Here is a 20,641-nt window from a genome sequence, read left to right on the forward strand (position 1 = left end):
AAAATCCCATGACTAATCAGATGGCTAACTATAGCACTCCACTTCAGAATGGTGCATTGCATTTACCTTGTTTCTAAAATATTAAATTACAGAATATGCAATTTTATCATTTAAAATCACAGTTCAACACCAATACCATATTTTCCAGACTACAGCATAGATATTATGTCAGTATTATGGCATCATAGATATTAATTCTGTTTAGAAAAAGAAAGATAATTATTACCTGACCATGGCTTGACATTTTTCTCTAACAAAAGATTTGATCCCAGGAAGGTGGTTTGGACTGAGAACATTAAGTCGTTAGTAAAATACATTCAAAGCAATTTAATAGTAGAAATAAAAGCAAAATGAAAGTTCACATAAGTTTGCATTTTACCTTTAAAAAAAAACTTTACAAAATAGATTATAAGCCTTAGGTTTTCTCAAAGGGAAAATACAGGGGTTTTTTGTTTGTTTGTTTTGTTTTGATTTAAATACAAAGGATTCTAACAACCCAACAAAATAATCTTTGAATATTCGCCTAACAAATTCTAAATGTATCTAAGGAAATGGAAGGATTTTTTAAATTAATAATTCATAGTCCCTGTCATAATGAAGTTAAAACAGAGGAATGAATGGTTTCATATGTCTTAAAATACAAATCATATGTTAAATTCAGTGCCTTAGTCTGTTCAGATTGCTGTAACAAACTACCACAGACTGGGTAGCTTAAATAACAAATACTTATTTCTCACAGTTCAGAAGGGTGGGAAGATCAAGATTAAGGCACCAGCAGATTCCATGTCTCATGAGGACCTTCATCCTGGTTCACTGATGATCTTTTTACCATGTCCTCACATGACAGAAAAGGCCGAGGGATCTCTCAGGGGTCTCTTCTGTAAGGACACTAATCCCATTCATTAGGGTTCTGCCCTCATGACCTAATTACCCCCAAAACACCCATCTCCAAATGTTCTCACACTGGGAATTAGGTTCCAACATACAAAATTTGGGGAGACACAATCAGTCTACAGCATGCAGTAAGAGGAATATAAAGTGCCACAGGTGTCTACAACATAAAATGATACCTAGTACATGCATCTGACACAAAAACTTATAAAATAAGCATATACAATACATACATCATGCACTACACACACACGCACACACACAGTCTGGTATATCTACGACCTATACTCCACACACATGTTAATCTACTATGTATCTAAATATATCTCCTAGTGGTTCTGCTTCTCTGATTGACACAGACACCAAGAGTCACAACAGCAAGCAGAACTATATGGCCCTAACAGCAGTAACTGATATACCTGTCACAACTTCCACAGATACCTATAGGAAACAAACTTAATAATCAAGTTTGAAGACTGACTTTTTACACATTTAAAGTCCCATATTAATTAAAGTCCCACATTAATAAAGTACTATGCAAAATTCCTATACCACCAGATACAAAGCAAAAATGCCCCCTTAAATCTATTTGCTGCTGCTGCTAAGTCGCTTCAGTCATGTCCGACCCTGTGCGACCCCATAGATGGCAGCCCACCAGGCTCCCCCGTCCCTGGGATTCTCCAGGCAAGAACAGTGGAGTGGGTTGCCATTTCCTTCTCCTTAATCTTTTTATAGAGGTCTTATTAAGTGCAAGGTACTGAATCTACCCTCAAGAAGCATATAATCAGCTCTATATGCAGCTCAAGATTGCAGCCGATATACCAATAATTGCCTCGAAGACCATACTCATGTATTAGAGAACCCACCACGCCCAGCCCCTGGACGGTAGAACCCTATGTGCCAAGTCACTCGGTTCACCTGAACTAAATGAGCTATAGTCTCTCTCACTATAATTTGGAAAATGACACAAAAGAGAGTGACTAAGTTAAATATAGTGACCTTGGAAGTAAGAGGAAACACATTCAGAGTTGGAATTAGTGCCATGGCAAGTCAAACCATGTACAACCCAAAGTTATGAGGTAACAGATAATATGAGGATACAGAGGAACCTACAATGCAGAAAAAAGAATGGGATAGGCATGCAGAAAGAAGCAGACAGAGAGCATACAGCACCAAGAGAGACGAAAGAAGCTACAATCGTTCACTTTACTTGCATGCCTCTCATGGAGGCACAGTTACATTTTATTTTCAGTCCTTGGTCACCGGTGAGATTGCTCATTCAACAACAGGGAAATTGGCTTATTTACTACAGACAACGGAACACTGGACAAACATCAAAAAACCTTGCTTTCGAACATGTTTTATCATACGGAAAAATGTTCATGAATATTGCTAAAAGAGCAAAATTTAAAAATTATACATGCATAATAATACCTTTTGTTTTTATGTTTAAAGGCACAGATGAAAAAGCAGTGCATAGGAAAAACAATAGAAGAAAACAAACCCAACAGTAAACAGTGGCTGGTCTTGGAGGCAGGAAATACAGCTGATTTTTGTGTTCTACAAATATATTCCAGTAAACTGATAATAAGATTAACACTGCAAAACGCAAGTGAGGTTACAGCAGGCAAAACGTAAATACTCTAATTGCACACAGATGTTGTGTGGTTATTTAAATATTATATACTTAGTATTCACACAAATACTTTCACATTCTAAAACTAATTTTGAAAAAAAAGTCTGTTCCTTCCCTTAAATGACGAAATTTTTTTCTCTTATTTTATTTTTCTTCCTAGTCTGTTTTTTGGTACATTTTGGCTATTATCACTACTGATAGTATTTCCATTCTTAAGAGAAGCATATACATATTTAATACAAGCTGGGTTTAGCAAAGCAGAGGAACCAGAGATCAAATTGCCAACACTGGTTAGATCATAGAGAAAGCAACTGAATTCCAGAAAAACATCTACTTCTGCTTCATTGATTATGCTAAAGCCTTTGACTCTGTGAATCACAACATATTGTGGAAAATTCTTAAACAGAGGGGAATACCAGACCACCTTACTTGTCTCCTGAGAACCTGTATGCAGGTCAAGAAGCAACAGTTACAACCGGACATGGAACAATGGACTGGTTCAAGGTTGGGAAAGGAGTATGTCAAGGCAGTATATTGTCATCCTGCCTATTTAACTTATATGCAGAGTACATCATGTGAAATGCTGAGCTGGATGAAGCACAAGCTGGAATTAAGACTGCTAGGAGAAATATGAACAACATCAGATACCACTCTACTGACAGAAAGTGAAAAGGAACTAAACAGTCTCTTGATGAGGGTCAGAGAGGAATGAAAAAGCTGATATAAACTCAATATTCAAAAAACAAAGATCATGGCATCCGGTCCCATCACTTCATGGCAAATAGATGGAGAAACAATGGAAACAGTGACAGATTTTATTTTCCTGGGCTCCAAAATCACTGCAGATGGTGACTCCAGCCATGAAATTAAAAGACACTTGCTCCTTAGAAGAAAGTGTCAAAGTCGCTCAGCCGTGTCTGACTCTTTGCAACCCCAGGGGCTGTAGCCTGCCAGGCTCCTCTGTCCATGAAATTCTCCAGGCCAGAATACTGGAGTGAGTAGCTGTTCCCTTCTCCAGGGGAATCTTCCCAACCCAGGGATCGAACCCATGTCTACTGCATTGCAAAAGGATTCTTTACCATCTGAGCCACCAGGGAAGCCCAAGAATACTGGACTGGGTAGCCTATCCCTCCTCCAGGGCATCTTCTTGACCCAGGTGTCGAACTGGGGTCTCTTGCACTGTGGGCGGATTCTTTACCAGCTGAGCTACCAAGGACCTTAGAAGAAAAACTATGACAAATCTAGAAAGCGTATTAAAAAGCAGAGACATCATTTTGCCAACAAAGGTCTATATAGTCAAAGCTATGGTTTTCCAGCAGTCATGTATGGATGTGAGAGTTGGACCATAAAGAAAGCTGAGCGCTGAAGAATTGATGCTTTTGAACTGTGGTGTTGGAGTAGACTCCTGAGGGTCCCTTGGATGACAAGGAGATCAAACCAGTCAATCCTAAAGGAAATCAGTCCTGAATACTCATTGGAAGGACTGATACTGAAGCTGAAGCTCCAATATTTTGACCACCTGATGAGAAGAGCCGACTGGCTGGAAAAGACCCTGATGCTGGGAAGGATTGAAGGCAAAAGGAGAAGGTATCACCAGAGAATGAAATGGTTAGATAGCATCATCAACTCAATGGACATGAATCTGAGCAAACACCGGGAGACAGTGAATGACAGGGTAACCTGGTGTGTTGCAGTCCATGGGGTAATAAAGAGTCGGACACAATTTAGTGACTGAACAATGAAAACAAGACCTTTTTTGTAAATGTGTCATTATTTAGAAAGACTGCATCTTTGCACTACTGTTTTATTTAATCCAGAACAATGTACAGTAAGTCAACTAGTAAATAACATATGTGCTAAACATTTTCAGTTCAAGTGGGCTAAGCTCACTGGCTTGTCAAGATGTACTGACACAGTAAAAAAATAAAATAAAAAATAAAAACAAAACTAAAATCTTCAACTTCTAACCAAAACAGAGAAACAAGGACTAAATTTACTCTCTAGTCTGAAAATAGAAAAAGAAAATACACTGAACAGTTTCAAGACATTGGCTATCAGGCAATGTAGGGCAATGATCCCCGAAATGAGAAACAATTAAAGATAAACCCTGTTATTAGCCCTACCTTCCCCTTCCGGCCTTGAGAGAGTTTCCAACCCATGGTGCAGGAAGGGAGAATTGAGGCAGAGCACAACACACTCTGAGTTTAGATGGAGCTGAAAGTCTAAAAGACAAAGGCAACTAGAGTTAACAGAATACAGTACCAGAGAAGTACAAAGTGGGTACAGAGAGACAGAACACCAGGGATTACACCACATGTAACAACTTGGCTGGATTTCAAGGGAACTATGCTGAATTTTTAAAATGCAAATCTCCAAGGTTACATACTGTATGATTTCACTCTTATAACATCTGGAAATGACAAAACAGTAATGGAGACAGATAAGTGGTTGGCAGAGGTTAGTGGATCTTTTTGGTGATGGAATAGTTCAGTTCAGTCGCTCAGTCGTGTCCGACTCTTTGCGACCCCATGAATCGCAGCACACCAGGCCTCCCTGTTGATCACCAACTCCCGGAGTTCACTCAGACTCACGTCCATCGAGTCAGTGATGCCATCCAGCCATCTCATCCTCAGTCGTCCCCTTCTCCTCCTGCCCCCAATCCCTCCCAGCATCAGAGTCTTTGTCAATGAGTCAACTCTTCGCATGAGGTGGCCAAAGTACTGAAGTTCCAGCTTCAGCAGCATTCCTTCCAAAGAAATCCAGGGCTGATCTCCTTCAGAATGGACTGGTTGGATCTCCTTGCAGTCCAAGGGACTCTTAAGAGTCTTCTCCAACACCACAGTTCAAATGCATCAATTCTTCAGTGCTCAGCCTTCTTCACAGTCCAACTCTCAAATTCATATATGACTAGACTTGGCTAGACAGACCTTGGCTAGATGTCTAGCCTTGACTAGACGGACCTTAGTCAGCAAAGTAATGTCTCTGCTTTTGAATATCTAGGTTGGTCATAACTTTTCTTCCAAGGAGTAAGCGTCTGTATCTCAACTGTAATGGTGATTATTCAGAGCTACACTTGATAAAGGGGCTTCCCCAGCGGCTCAGCAGTTAAGAATCCACCTGCAATGCAGGAGGTGCAGGAGATGTGGGTTCAATCCGAGTCGAGAAGATCCCCTGGAGGAGGGCGTGGCAACTCACTCCAGTATTCTTGCCTGGAGAATCCCACAGACAGAGGAGCCTGGCAGGCCACAGTCCACGTGGTTGCAAAGCATGAGAATAACTGAAGCAACTGAAAATGCATGCACACTTGATAAAATTGCAAAAAATCATATACACAAATGAAAACATGTAAAACTGGTCAAACAGGAGTAAGATCTGTAGATGGTATTAATGTCAATTGCCTGGTTTTGATATTGTATTACAGTTCTTTAAAATGTTACCATTAAGGGGAATTGGATAAAACATATGTAAGACCTCTCTATACTAATTTTGGAAGTTCCTATGAAGCTATAATTACTTCAAAATTAAAAAAAAAAAAAACACTTTTTACAATACACGCTTAACCAAAAAGAAAAATTCAATAAGTATAAAAAGAGCACCAGACCACCTGACCTGCCTCCTGAGAAACCTGTACGCAGGTCAAGAAGCAACAGAAATGGACATGGAACTACTGACTGGTTCCAAATTGGGAAAGGAGTACATCAAGGCTGTATATTGTCACCCTGCTTATTTAACTTAGATGCAGAGCACATCATGCAAAATGACACGCTGGATGAAGCACAAGCTGGAATCAAGATTGCCGGGAGAAATATTAATAACCTCAGATATGCAGATGACACCACTCTTATGGCAGAAAGCGAAGAGGAACTAAAGAGCTTCTTGATGAAGGTAAAAGAGGAGAGTGAAAAAGTTGGCTTAAATTAAAACTCAACATTCAAAAATCAAAGACCATGGCATCCAGTCCCATCACTTCATAGCAAATAGACAGGAAAGCAGTGTAAACAGTAACAGGCTATTTTCTTGGGCTCCAAAATCACTGCAGATGCTGACTGCAGCCATGAAATTAAAAGACGCTTCCTCCTTGGAAGGAAAGCTATGACAAATCTAGACAGCAGTATTAAAAAGCTATGGTTTTTCCAGTAGTATGGATGTGAGAGTTGGACTATAAAGATGGCTGAGTGCCGAAGAATTCATGCTTTTGAACTGTAGTGTTGGAGAAGACTTCTGACAGTCCCTTGGATTACAGGCAGATCAAACCAATCAATCCTGAAGGAAATCAATTCCGAATCTTCACCTGAAGGACTGATGCCAAAGTTGAAGCTCCAATACTCTGGCCATCTGATGCGAACAGCTGACTCACTGGAAAAGACCCTGATGGTGGGAAAGACTGAAGGCAGGAGGAGAAGGGGGTGACAGAGGACAAGAAGGTTGGATGGCATCACTGACTCAAGGGACATGAGTTTGAGCAAACTCTGGGAGATGGTGAAGGACAGGGAAACCTGCCGTGCTGCAGTCCACGGGGTCGCAAAGAGTCGGACACGACTCAGCAACTGAACAGCAACAATAAAAGTGTATACAAGTAAACCAAATCAGTCTTACTGAGATCTCAGACTTCCAATCTCCTAACTCTTCTCCAGAAAAATCTATGCATATAGAAACATAAATGTTTATTAGCGTGTGAATATGCATTTTATTTAAACCGACACATACACATCTTTTTTTGTAGTAATGTCAGCATACCATAGCACTGTCTTGTCACTGTTTTTCACCGAATAATAGGTCTTAGAGATAAGCTCATACAGACAGAGAAAAGACCCTAATGCTGGGAAAGGTTGAAGGCAGGAGAAGGGGACATAGGAGGATGAGACGGTTAGATGGCATCACTCAATGGACATGAGTTTGGGTAAACTCCAGGAGTTGGTGATGGACAGGGACGCCTGGTGTGCTGCAGTTCATGGGGTCACAAAGAGTCAGACACGATTGAGCGACTGAACTGAACTGAACTGAATGACTCAGCTGGTACAGAATCTCCCTGCAATGCGGGAGACCTGGGTTCGATCCCTGTGTTGGGAAGAACCCCTGGAGAAGGGAACAGCTACCCATTCCAGTATCCTGGCCTGGAGAAAACATGGACTGTATAGTCCATGACGTTGCAGAATCGGACAGCCTGAGCCACTTTCACTTTCAGGGCTTCTGGCAATATAATGAATACTATAATGAACAAAGATAAGATCTTTGGATTATATCTGGATTCTATTCTTTGTGTGTGTGTGTGTCTGTCTGTCTGTCTATTATAGATTTTTGGTGTTTGGTTACCATGACTGGTTTGACTGGTTTGATCTCCTTGCTGTCAGAGGGATCTCAAGAGTCTTCTCACAGCATCACAGTTCAAAGACATCAATTCTTTGGCACTCTGCCTTCTTTACAGTCCAGCTCTCACAACTGTACGTGCCACTGGGAAGACCATAGCCTTGACTATACAGACCTTTTTTGGCAAAGTAAAGTCTCTGCTTTTCAACAACTTGTGTAGGTTTGTCAGAGCTTTCCTGCCAAGACACAATCATCTTCTGATTTCATGGCTGCAGTCACCATCCACAGTGATTTTAGAGCCCAAGAGAGGAATCTGTCACTTCTTCCTCCTTTTCCCCTTCTATTTGCCATGAAGTGATGAGACCTGATGCCATGATCTTAGTTTTTTTAATACTGAGTTTTAAGCCAGTTTTTTCGCTCCCTTTTTTCACCCTCATCAAGAGGCTCTTTAGTTCCTCTTCGCTTTCTGCCATTAGAGCACTATCTGCATATCTGACACTGTTGATGTTTCCCATCTTTATTATAGCTTGTAACTCATCCAACCCAGCATTTCTCATGATGTGCTCAATATACAGGTTAAATAAACATGGTGACAGCAGACAGCCCTGTTGTACTCCTTTCTCAATCCTGAACCAATCAGTTGTTCCACACAGGGTTCTAACTGCTGCTTCTTGACCTGCATACAGGTTTCTCAGAAGACAAGTAAGATGGTGTGGTATTTTTATCTCTGTAAGAGCTTTCCACAGTTTGTTATAATCCACATAGCCAAAGGCTTTAGCATAGTCGATGAAACAAAAGAAAATTTTTTTCCTGGAATTCCCTTGCTTTCTTTATGATCCAGCGAATGTTGGCAATCTGATCTTTGGTTCTTCTGCCTTTTCTAAACCCAGCTTGGAAATCTGGAAGTTCTTGGTTCACATAATGCTGAAGCCTAGCATGCAAGATTTTAAGCATGACCTTACTAGCATGGGAGCTGAGCACAACTGTCCAACAGTTTGAACATTCTTTAATAGTACCCTTCTTGGGAAATGGGATGAGGACTGATCTTTTCCAGTCCTATGGCCACTGCTGGGTCTTCCAGATTTGCTGACATATTTAATGCCAACACTCTGATACCATCATCCTTTAGGGTTTTGAATAGCTCTACTGGAATTCCATTGCATCCACTAGCTTTATTGGCAGCAGTGCTTCCTAAGGCCCACAACACTTCACACTCCAGATCTTTTTTGCACAGTTCTTCTATGTATTCTTTCCATCTCTTCTTGATCTCTTCTGCATCTATGAAGTCTCTACTGTTTCTCTCGTTCATTGTGTCCATCGATGGGCAAAATGTTCCCTTGATACTTCTAATTTTCCTGAAGAGATCCCTAGTCTTTCCCCTTCTGTTGTTTTCCTCTATTTTTATGCACTATTCATTGCAAAAGGCCTTCTTGTCTTTCTTGGCTACTTCTTTGGATCTCTGAGTTTAGTTGGATGTACCTTTCCCTTTCTCCTCTGCTTTTTGCTTCTCTTCTTTCTTCAGCTTATTTGTAAAGCCTCCTCAGATAACTACTTTGCCGTCCTGTTTTTCTTTTTCTTTGGGATGGTTTTGTTCGCTCCCTCCTGTACAATATTACAGACCTCCATCCATAGTTCTTTAGGCATACTGTTTACTAGATCTAATCCCTGTATATTCATAGGAGATTTGACCTAAGTCATACCTGGCTGGCCTAGGGGTTTTCGCCGCTTTCTTTAGTCTAAGCCTGAATTTTGCTATGAGAAGCTGATAATCTGAGCCATCATACAAAAATATGATAAAAGGCTATCAAATGCTATCTGTATAACTTTTGGGGTCCTCTTCCTCATTTGTAAAACAGGGCTAAATGAGGCAATCTACATAAGGTGGATAAGCCTACCCTGAACAAAATTTAAAATCCAACAAACGTAGCTATAATTCTAAATATACTATAGCCAGAGCATCTCCTGATGTACCTACCAGTTTACATGGGTACTAAGTCACTTCAGCTGTGTCTGATTCTTTGTGACCACATGGACCGTAGCCCACCAGGCTCCACTGTCCACAGGATTCTCCAGGCAAGAATATTGGATTGGGTTGCTATGCCCTCCTCCAGGGGATCCTTCCAACCCAGGGATCGAAACCATGTCTCTTATGTCTCCTGCACTGGCAGGTGGACTCTCTACTACTAGCGCCACAAGTGAGGCTAGTGTGGCATGACTTGTCCTCTGTGACCCCCAAGCTGGCTCCCAGTGATTAGTGTCTTCTAAATATATACCAAAATAAACCAAAATATATATAATATTATATACCAAAATATATATGTTCAATAATCTGATAATTTGTTCAGGAATGACACTAAGATCATCAGTTTATTATTATTGCCCGCAACATTCACTTCTTTTCCAACACTGTGTATCAGCAGCTAAAACACTCTATTATAACAGGTGTTAAAAAAAGTTTGTTGTATTCTTTGTAAAAATCAGGATTAATTCCTTATTTTTAATAAATCTGCCATGGTTACACAAGATGTTAACATTAGGAGAAAGCTGGGTGAAAGGTATATAGGAATTCTTTATACTATGCAATTCTCTATATTCTGTAATATATATACAGATATATAACTATTTCAAAATTAAATTCTTTTTAATCAAGAAGATCTTTTCCTGCCTCTGGTTTTCTTAAAACAAAGTGAAAGTCACTCAGTCGTGTCTGACTCTTTGTGACCCCATGGACTATACAGTCCACGGAATTCTCCAGGCCAGAATCTTTTTGAGCTTTTTGAATCTGGGCTGGGTAGCCTTTCCTTTCTTCAGGGGATCTTCCCAACCCAGAGATCAAACCCAGGTCTCCCCTGTTGCAGGCGGATTCTTTACCAGCAGAGCCACAAGGGAAGGTTTTCTTAAAACCACTCAAATATTACCAACCACTAGTAGGTGCAAATTCTTTAGCAGCCTTTACAGCCTTATAATTAATCTGAAATAGGAGACATGAATTCCAGCAAATAGAAACTCTCATAATACCCCTAACTTATCTTGGGCCCCAAAGAGTTAGTATTCAGTAAACTTTTTTTTTTTTTTAGATATTTTTAATTTTATTTTTAGAAACAAGGGCTTAAAAAAAAAATCTCTCCCCAAAGCAATTATCCTTTCCCTAAAGCTCTAAAGTTCTGTACAACCAATTAAACCTTCTGAGTCTTATTGCTCAAATAACTTATTTAGCAGCAGCCTCCAAGTCAAGCTCAAAAAGATTTTTGACTGTATGAGACAAATTAGTACTTAAACTATTAGCACAAAAATCTTTTAAAAGTATATTTTAAAATATGTATCATGGCTGATTGGTTTTTGAATTAGGAAATAAGAATTCAGGGAAATGATGAATTTCATTTATAACTATTCAAGCTCAAACTTTCACTGTTAAGCAACAAAATCATGAAAATTCTTCTAAAACTGTACTTGCCAAAGAAATCCTAAAATACCTAAGGACAAAGTATCTTGCCCCTAAGTATCTCAAAACAGCTTTTGTACTTTGAAGAGTTTCTTTCAGGCATCAACTGTCTAATTTTCAAAAACTTGGCTTTCCTTTTTGGAATAGTACTATAGAATCAGTACTATAAACAGAAGTGCTATTGTCAAAGAATTGATCCAATAATAAAAAGAGCTAAGGCCACTTGTCTTATAGAAAATTACAGCCAAATGCTGCCAGACCCTGCTTTTCTTCCTTCTGGGCCAGTAGCCAGATACTAATCATTTTTAGACCCTTTCTAATTTTTAGTACACAATTTAGTACACAATACCACATCTGAACTAGACAGTATTTTAATGAATGTTCTCCATAATTTGTTTAATGTTTTGGCACACACACACACTTGATTTACAATACCTTGGAAGTACCTATAAAAAAGTGGTAACAGTAGTTGTCTCTGGGGCAACTGTTTGGGTCCTTGAATTTTGTAAGTTTTTTAAATAACTATTCAAGAAATTAATTTATCTATTAACAGAAAAAACTACAATAAAACATTAATTCTAGTTAAAATATTTTACCTTATAAAATAATGCATGTGGTTTTCTTTTAAAAATCTTTTCATTTAATGGGTAACTTAAAAAAAATTTTGCAATGCTCTTCAATTATAATCAAAGAAATACAAAGTCAGATCATTTTTGCTTATTAAATTTGGATTCAAATTTTTTTTAATTTATTTATTTTGGGGGCCACACTACACAGCATGAGGGATCTTGGTTTCCTGACGAGGGACTGAAATCATGCCCTCTACAGTGGAAACATTGAGTCCTAACCACTAGACTGCCAGGGAATTCCCTAGAAAAGGTTTTTAAGAGTAATAATGATACTGGTATGTAAACTGGGATAACCTTTCTAGAAAATAATATGGCAATGTTTAATTTTTTTAAGGTCTTAGCTTTTGACTAAACATTTTTATTCTTATCCTAAGAAAATAATCAAGTATGGGGAAACATTTATGCACAAAGATTTTCTTCAGTGTTCTCCAAAGAGGAAAAAAATATTCAATAATTGGGGATGGTTAAATCATTACATATTCATTCAACAGAATTTTATGCTGCTATTAAAAATTCAGTTTTGAAGCAATGTTAACAAAGTAGGAAAATTTTTATTATATAAATTCATGATAGGAGGATAAACAGTATACAAATGAATCAATATATTCATGGAATGAGGAAGAATGTGTATCATAACATTAGTTAAGCTTCTGTTTGTGCTGAAGCATTAGATTTTGTATTTTGCATTTCTCCAAGTATTTAAAATGAGTCCCTAGAAACCTATAAAATTAGGCGGGAAAAAAAGAGCTGGACACAGCTTAGTGACTAAATAACAACAGCACTATACACACACAAACACACACACACACAGAGATGAGGTTAACTTTTTTAGACAAGAAATGAATCTTTATGTCAACAAAAAGACAGGTACAGAATTGTTCTTAGAAGCTTTGTTCCTAGAAGTTAAAACCTGAAAATAGCCCAAATGTCTATAAACAGTACAATAACAACAACAACTATATATATATATATATACACACACACATATATATACACATATATATACTCATACAATAGAATGCTACACAGCAACGAAAAAGAATGAAGTCCTGCTAAATTAAAAAATGATTTGGTTCCATTTATATGAAGTTTGCTGCTGCTGCTGCTAAGTCACTTCAGTCAAGAAAAGCAAAATTAATCTATTGTGACAGAAGTCAGAATAGTGGTTACCTTTGGGAAGTACTGACTAGGAGGAATAAGAAAAATTGCGAAGGTCATAGAAGTATTCTATACTTGGTTCTTGGTGATTACACAATGACATATGTAGAAGTTCTTATGTCATGATTTCTATGCTGTATACAATTTAAGTATTAGGGAAAAAATTTTTTGTAATGGAAAAGAAAGTTCCTCTTGCTCCATGCCAGCCAGCAAGAAAGAGAGAGGTTAGATCAAACAATCTTACTGCTTGAAAGTTTGATTGTTGTATTCATTTAACAAATACGTGAGCAGCTACTTTGTAAGAGGTAATATTCTGGGTGCTGGGGATATAGCACTAAATAAAATGGGTGAAAATCCCTGCCCTCATGGATCTTATGTAATATTAGGGGATATATAGTGGAAAGACAATAAAAACACAATGTGGGACTGCAGAAAAGCACAAAAAAAGACACAAAGCAAGGAAAAGGCATAGAAGGGTATGCATGGGAGGGATGCTGTAATTTTAACAAGGCAGACTTTTACAAAAGGGGTGATACCTTAATTCAGACCTGAAGGAAGGGAGGGAGGGAGATATACAGATATCTGGAAGAGTATGTTCCAGGCCTTCTGAAACAACAAGGAGGCCACTGCAGCTGAAGGGACGTGAACATGGGTTACATTAAAAAAAAAAAAAATTATATACACACTCACACACAGCCAGATATTCCTTTCTTTAGTCTTTCCCTCCAACTCTTCATCTAAACACTAACTTAAGCCAAATCTTTTCTACACAGAAATTTCTACAACCACTAGCCCAGTCCACATTTACCTTCTTCTGAGCTCCTGGAGTTGCATCTTCATATGCTGCATTGCAGTTAAATACTTACTGCTTCCCACTCCAAACAAACTAAGCCTCTTCAAGGCATTGACTAGATTTTATGCTTTTTTGTATCCCTATTAGTTACATGGTTGGCATGTAAACAGTTACTGGTTATTAGGCTGCTGCTAATAACTTCATCAGGGAGATCAGTAAGCTGTGAATATATTTTTGAAAAGAAAAAAGAGGAAGGAAAGAAACCAAGTCTAGGGAACTATGTGAGTGAAGAGGCAATGAGATGTCTCCATGTATCATGATCCAAAGTCAGGATTTTCTCTGAGCCATGTCCTTAAGACTCTGAGATCCTCATCATCATTTTTCTGAAAGCCACTCTAGGCTTTTTTCCTTGGCCTTGGGAGTTGGGGGGTGGGGGGTGGGGTGGGGGTGGGGTGGGGTGATAATCAGGCACTTGCTTTTCTTTCAAATAATTGTTTTACAACACCAATGGTCATAACAAGCTTAATAACAACAAATCTTAACCAAGTACAAAGCTGTGTGATCTTGAGCAAGTCATTTAACTATTCTTGCGTATGTCAGTTCCCTCATATGTTAACTCTAGGAGCTGGATTAAGTGGTGTCTAAACTCCAATCAATTTCAAATGTTCTACTTCAGCTTTTCAGCTTTTTTTCAAAAAAGCTGAATGGAAAAACCTTACAATCTACTTCTTCAATTTATAAAATGAGTAAAATATCTATTAATAGTTATAAATACACTAAGAATTCATATACAGAAAGCAATGTAGTATTTTTTTTTTTTTTAGTTTGAAGGACAATTGCTTTACAAAGTTTTGTTGTTTTCTGCCAAGTATCAACATGAATCAATGTAGTATTTCTAAAAAGCACAGAATCTGGATTTAGACAGACCTGGCTATAGTCTGCTTCTTAACTTCTCGAGAAAATTAACTAAATTTTTAGGATTTGTTTTGAGAATGAAAGGTAATGTAAGTAAAGTGAAAGTGTGAAAGTGTTAATCACTCAGTCATGTCTGACTGTGCAACACCATGGACTGCAGCCTGCCAGACTCCTATGTCCATGGGATTCTCCAGGCAAGAATACTGGAGTGGGTTGCCATCCCCTCCTTCAAGGGATTGAATCCTGGTCTCCAGCATTGCAGGCAGATTGTTTACCATTTGAGCTATCCAGGAAGCCCAGTGTATATAAAGAAACTATTAAACCAATATAAAAACCCATATACATCAGCAAAATCATTTCCTGTACAGAAAGCAGAAATGGTAAAATATCCACCAAATCACTGATGTACAAGATCTGAAATACTGAAACCAGTTCACAACTCTCCTAGCAATTTTAGATACTGTGATTAGTGTTTGCCTCAAAATTCTGTGTGACTTTTCTGCAAGTTTAACAGTTAACACCTAACTCCTACAGTGCTGGTAATCTCTCTTCTTAAATATGAGGATAAGTACTATAGACCTAATATCAGTTTGCAGTCATAGGGGCAAGAGAACAAGATAATTTAGAAAGCCCAATGTTTTAGAAAAATAGGGCAAGACTGAGATATGCAATTAATTCATACATTTGGAAGATACTAAGCTTGGCACTGAGAGTTCAAATCTGTAATGGGAACCAACTGTGTAAAATAAGCAATAGATATTCAATAAGTAATGAGCGTGCGTGCGTTTGTGCGTGCATGCGTGCTCAATCGTGTCCAACTCTTTGTGACCCCATGAACTGTAGCCCACCAGGCTCCTCTGTCCATAGAATTTTCCAGGCAAGAATACTGGAACAGTTTGCCATTTCCTACTCTAGGGGATCTTTCTGACCCAGGGATTGAACCCACGTTTCTTTTGTCTTCTGTATTGGCAGGTGGATTCTTTACCACTGTGCTACCTGGGAAGCCCCAATAAGACAAATATACATCTGCTTTTGAGTCCTGGAAGAGAGACACATCCATAACTACAGCAAACTAATAAACAAAGGGAAAGAATGAACACAACGTAGTAAATAACTCAGTGGGGCTGGAAGAGGGAGGACCAGAGCACACAGAAGACTCAAAAAGCAGATAGCACTTAAGTTATATCTTGAAAAATCGGTAGACTGTCAGCAAGATAGGAGAAGGAAAGGCATTCTGAGTAGGAGGGAGAATATATAAGAAGGTTCTGAGTTAGCAAACGGTATGGCTCCTTCAGTAAAATGACGGTATTAGTACAGCTGGAGCTTGAGATGTATGATGGTAGAAATACAGGAGACGAGCCAGATGATGAAGGGCTTTGTAACCATAGAACTAAACACTGTAGTTAAGAGAGAAGTATGTTTTAAGAAAAAAGCACTGAACATATTTGCATTTTAGAAAAATTACCTTGGCAGTAGTGTAAAGGGGTTCAACCACTAGAGACCTCATCTATACACAGAATTAAATAAGAACATTACATTATCATTTAGATACTCCATTACAAAACCAGGAATCAGAAAGAAAAATAATAGATAAAATTTAGCTTTAACAGATAAAGCTAAATTATCAAAAGAAAGTCATTTACCTTCATGAATGTATATTCTTGAATTAAATAGTTCCTATATATCTTAAAAAAGGAGAGGCCTAAAATTAGGTATGATAAATAAAAATTACATGGAACTAGTTGTACCCTAAGAACTAGCAACTCTTATAGCATCTATCGGTTTTTGTACATATAATATTGTAGATCTGCAATATAAAAACCATGGAATATAAACCCTGGCATTAGAGTTTATATTGATTACTGACAGGGACTGCTCTTTCTTTCATTTTATATGTATGGAAACTAAGGCCCTGAAAGACTAAGGAATTATTCAAGATCATATGGTTAGTAGCACAGTTTGAGATCAGAATTTCATGTCTTATGATTTCCTTTCTAGAAACTGGCTTAGTATGTCTCATCTATGACTTAAGAATTTTGAATGATAATTCAAAAGACATTCTGGTATCATCATTTTTTATCAGTGTAATAATGAATTATAAAACTATTTTTATGCTTCATATCCCTCACAAGAAAACATATCTATTAGATGTCCATATGTTTGACCAAATCCGATCCTGAAATCTGTGCCACAATAAAAGACCTGCTGCCCCACCACAGCAGGAGGAGGCACCACAAAAATACAACTTATTCTTCTCAAGAGTCTTAAAAAAGACTTTTAAGAAGTCTTTTTAGAAAGAAAAGAAATTTAAAATAAAGGCCAAAGATTAATTTATCTTCATACAATTAAAGATCCAACATCTTTAACACATTTTCACATTTTATTTGGGCTTTAGTCTTTTTTCTTATTCTGTTGTGTTCCCCTCCCCATCCCATTCCTATAATTTTAGATAACTGAAATACATTTTTCCTTCACTAGTACACACAGAAGTGGCAACACTGGCAAAAAGCCTGCGCGACATTTCACAGATTTGCACAGTGACCAAAATGTTTTTATTTCCAGACTTTTCTAATTAACACCTAAGTAATGTCTGTTCATTGAAATAAATTCAAATAGTATAAAAGCATATAATTCCAGTAAAGAATCCACCTGCAATTTAGGAGACTTGGGTTTGATACCTGGGTTGGGAAGATTCCCTGGAGGAAAGCATGGCAACCCACTCCAGTATGCTTGCCTGGAGAATCCCCATGGACAGAGGAGCCTGGTGGACTATGGTCCATGGTGTTCCAAAGAGTCGGACAAGACTGAGTGACTAAGTACAGCACAGCACATATAATTAATAACTCCTTTCCATGTCATTACAACTCTCTCCTAAAGAATTCCCCAAACACTTTTAAGTTTGCTGTTTATCCTTACAGGTTATATGCTTATATAACAGAGGATGCTAATACCAGTTATATTATCAGGGGTTAATGTTTTTTAAGTGAGCTGAACCCCAAAACTATCCTGTTTATTTCTCTCTTATCAGCATCTCAATTATTTTATGTATTTGTTGTCTCTTTCTCTTGATACAGGTTTATGAGAGCTGTAATCACTGTACATGGAGGTACACACCATGCTGTGACACCTAGCAGATAATCAAATACTTGTTGATTGATCATCATGTTTACTTAGACATTATGAAAGTGGCTTTTTTAAAAAGTTACTGGTATCCACTTATCATTGGCTTTCAAAAATAATGGGGAAACAAAGGTCTGCTTAGGGTTTTTTTGGCTGTGATTCCAATCAAACATCTGCTCAACTGATCAGTTTTGATAGTTATAAAAGTCAAACAGGCATTTTGGTTTAATTTACAACCAAAACAAAAGCCAAACTAAAACAAAACCCCCAAACACTTAAACTTTTCAGAGTTATATATTGCTATATAGAATTCCCTGTTTTTTTCTTTAATTTTAAAATTTATTTATTTATGGCTGCACTGGGTCTTCACTGCTGTACCAGTGCTTTCTCTAGTCACGGCGCGCAGGGGCTAGTCTTCACTGTGGCGCGAGGGCTTCCCACCGCATGGGCTTCTCGTTGCGCAGCACAGGCTCTAGGAGAGTGGACTCAGCAGTCGTGGCGCATGGGCTGAGCTGCAGGTCTTCCGGGATGGAACCTATGTCCCTTGCATTGGCAGGTGGATTCTTAACCACTGGACCACCAGGGAAGCTCCCTTGTTTTTTAAAATGATTATAAAAGTCAAGAATTAAACATATTATCACTAATGTTTCTGGTTCTAAGGTCAAAAGAAATATTAAAACAAAACTGTCACTCAAAAAAAAAAAAGATTAAAGCAGGCAAAATTTTCTGCCTTGCCATATACTCAAATTTGTCTGTTTATCCCAAATTACAGAATTACTATAAGTACAGGTTCCATCAAATCAAGCCACATCAGACTTGATTTATAGGCCTCTATGATAAAGGAGCTATCTAACCAGGCGAACTGTCAAGCAAAAGCACAGACTTTCTGACTTAAACATTTAAAGAAAAAAAAAAAAGAGCATATGCATGTATACAGGTCATTTTATTTGAATTCCATCTAAGTTTGGGCTAGTTACCAAGGACTCTGCATATGAGTCAAGACTAACTGTATACAATAAAACTGTTAAGCAGGATTCTTTAAAAGAGTTCCGTTAGTCATCCTTACAGGTCTCAAACCACGGATCTGCAGAGCTCTAGCTTTGGAACTTCGAATTCCAATGCGTTACTTGGAGGCTGAACTTGAACTGATTCCTCTACACAAATGCTTTTCCATCGACAGAGAGAAGCCAGAACACACTTTCCAGCATACTTGACTGCCTAACACTCAGGCAGGACTTCAGGACAGACCTAATAATGCAGGATCAGCAAAGTAGACCCTAACATAGGAAAGGAAAACCGCACAGCCTTCCCTATCCTCAGTGGCTTCCACGCTCACCCGGAGGACATTCGCCTCCTTAAGAACCTACATGTCTACATGCCCACTTAAGGTGCTGTCTGCCACTCTGGTTCCCAGAGGAGAGAAATCAGCACGCCCCCACAGGGATCCTGGGGCAGAGAGAAGAAAACTGCAGAACAGTCGCACTATTCTCCAACTAGGCAACAACACGGATCAATCCTTCAACTAAGCATTGAGTAAATCTCATTTAGAAAGAGATCTGTTCCAGGATGCTGACCAGCCACAGACTGCGAACTCGAGATGTCACCAGAGTTCCCTTCCCGCCACGAGCCGATCCAGCGCCTGCAGAGCCGCGCCCTCCCTTCGAGATTTCCCGGGGACCCGCTCACTCGCCCTGTCGCCCCCGAAAAACCTGGGGACCATGCCAAGTTACCGCTCCCCTCTGGGCAAACTAGAAACCCCAATAAAGACACTGGTCTCCGTCGTAAACCCTTCCGCCCCCAGCAGCCCACCAAGGCGGTCCCGGCCCCTGCAGGACGCAGATACATCGCCCTCCCGCCCGAAGACCCCGATAAACAGACAGAACCCCAATACACTGCTTCTTTATCCCAGGAATGTGAAAAAAGAAGCCCACTCCTGCTCAAAGTACCCCCAAGACCCCGTACATCTGCCCCTTCAGAGACCTAGGACCTTGCTAAAACTGAATCCTCTGCCCCTAAAAGAGCGTGAGACCGTGATAAAACGACCCCTTGTCCCGGAACCCCGCTATACCACTTCAAGGAACCGAAGGATCCCGGTAAATCTTCAACCCCAAAGACTCGGGACCCGAAGCGCTGCCACCCATCCGAACCCCAAGCCGGAAGAGACCCAAGACCCCCAGTAAACCGCCTCCTCGCCCGGAGAAGCCCTGGCACCCGCTACACAGCCCTTGGGCGTCCGCACCCGGATCCCACCCCACCGCGTCCTCGCCCTCCTCACTCCGAACCCCGCCAAGCCTCGCGCACACCAAGCAGCGCCGCGCTGCCCGCGGAGCCGCCCCCGTCAGGAGCCCGCCTGCCCCGACTGCTCCATGTCCCGGCTCCCCGACCGCTCCTCAGCGGAGACGCGCTCCGGGCTTCCTCACCTGGGCAGCGTCGTAGGGCAAGCGGACCGGGGAACCCTGAGGAAGAGAAGGAGGCGGCAGAGAAGGGGCGGCCCAGGCCTGCGTCTGCCGCAGCTCCAAACCCTCCACGAGGAAGCGCTTGTGTGAGGAGATCCCTCCCGCTCCCCGCGCAGCCTGGAGACAGAGCCACAGCCGTACCCGCCGCTCTTCCCGCGAGATCCCAGCCACGGAGAGGGGCGGAGCCACGGCGAGGGGCGGCCGCAGTGAATCGAGTGACAACTCTGAGAGCCTGTTGGCGGCAGCGTGGGAGGCGGGACTTGGAGCCTAGTACTACCAATCACAAAATAGGAA

At 39.8% G+C, this 20,641-nt stretch overlaps 1 protein-coding gene across 1 annotated transcript in view; it reads right to left on the reverse strand.

Annotated features, from left to right (window-relative positions):
* The window catches only part of GLCE (glucuronic acid epimerase), a 119,222-nt gene extending 98,795 nt beyond the window's left edge, over positions 1-20,427 (reverse strand). Inside the window, exon 1 of the mRNA XM_068964153.1 lies at positions 20,312-20,427. The gene's annotated coding sequence lies outside the window, so the exon portion shown is untranslated. The remainder of the gene's footprint in view (positions 1-20,311) is intronic.
* Positions 20,428-20,641: the final 214 nt, after the last annotated feature.

The sequence above is a fragment of the Capricornis sumatraensis genome, chromosome 2 (assembly GCF_032405125.1).
Source record: "Capricornis sumatraensis isolate serow.1 chromosome 2, serow.2, whole genome shotgun sequence".
In the NCBI taxonomy this organism is placed as follows: Eukaryota; Metazoa; Chordata; class Mammalia; order Artiodactyla; family Bovidae; genus Capricornis; species Capricornis sumatraensis.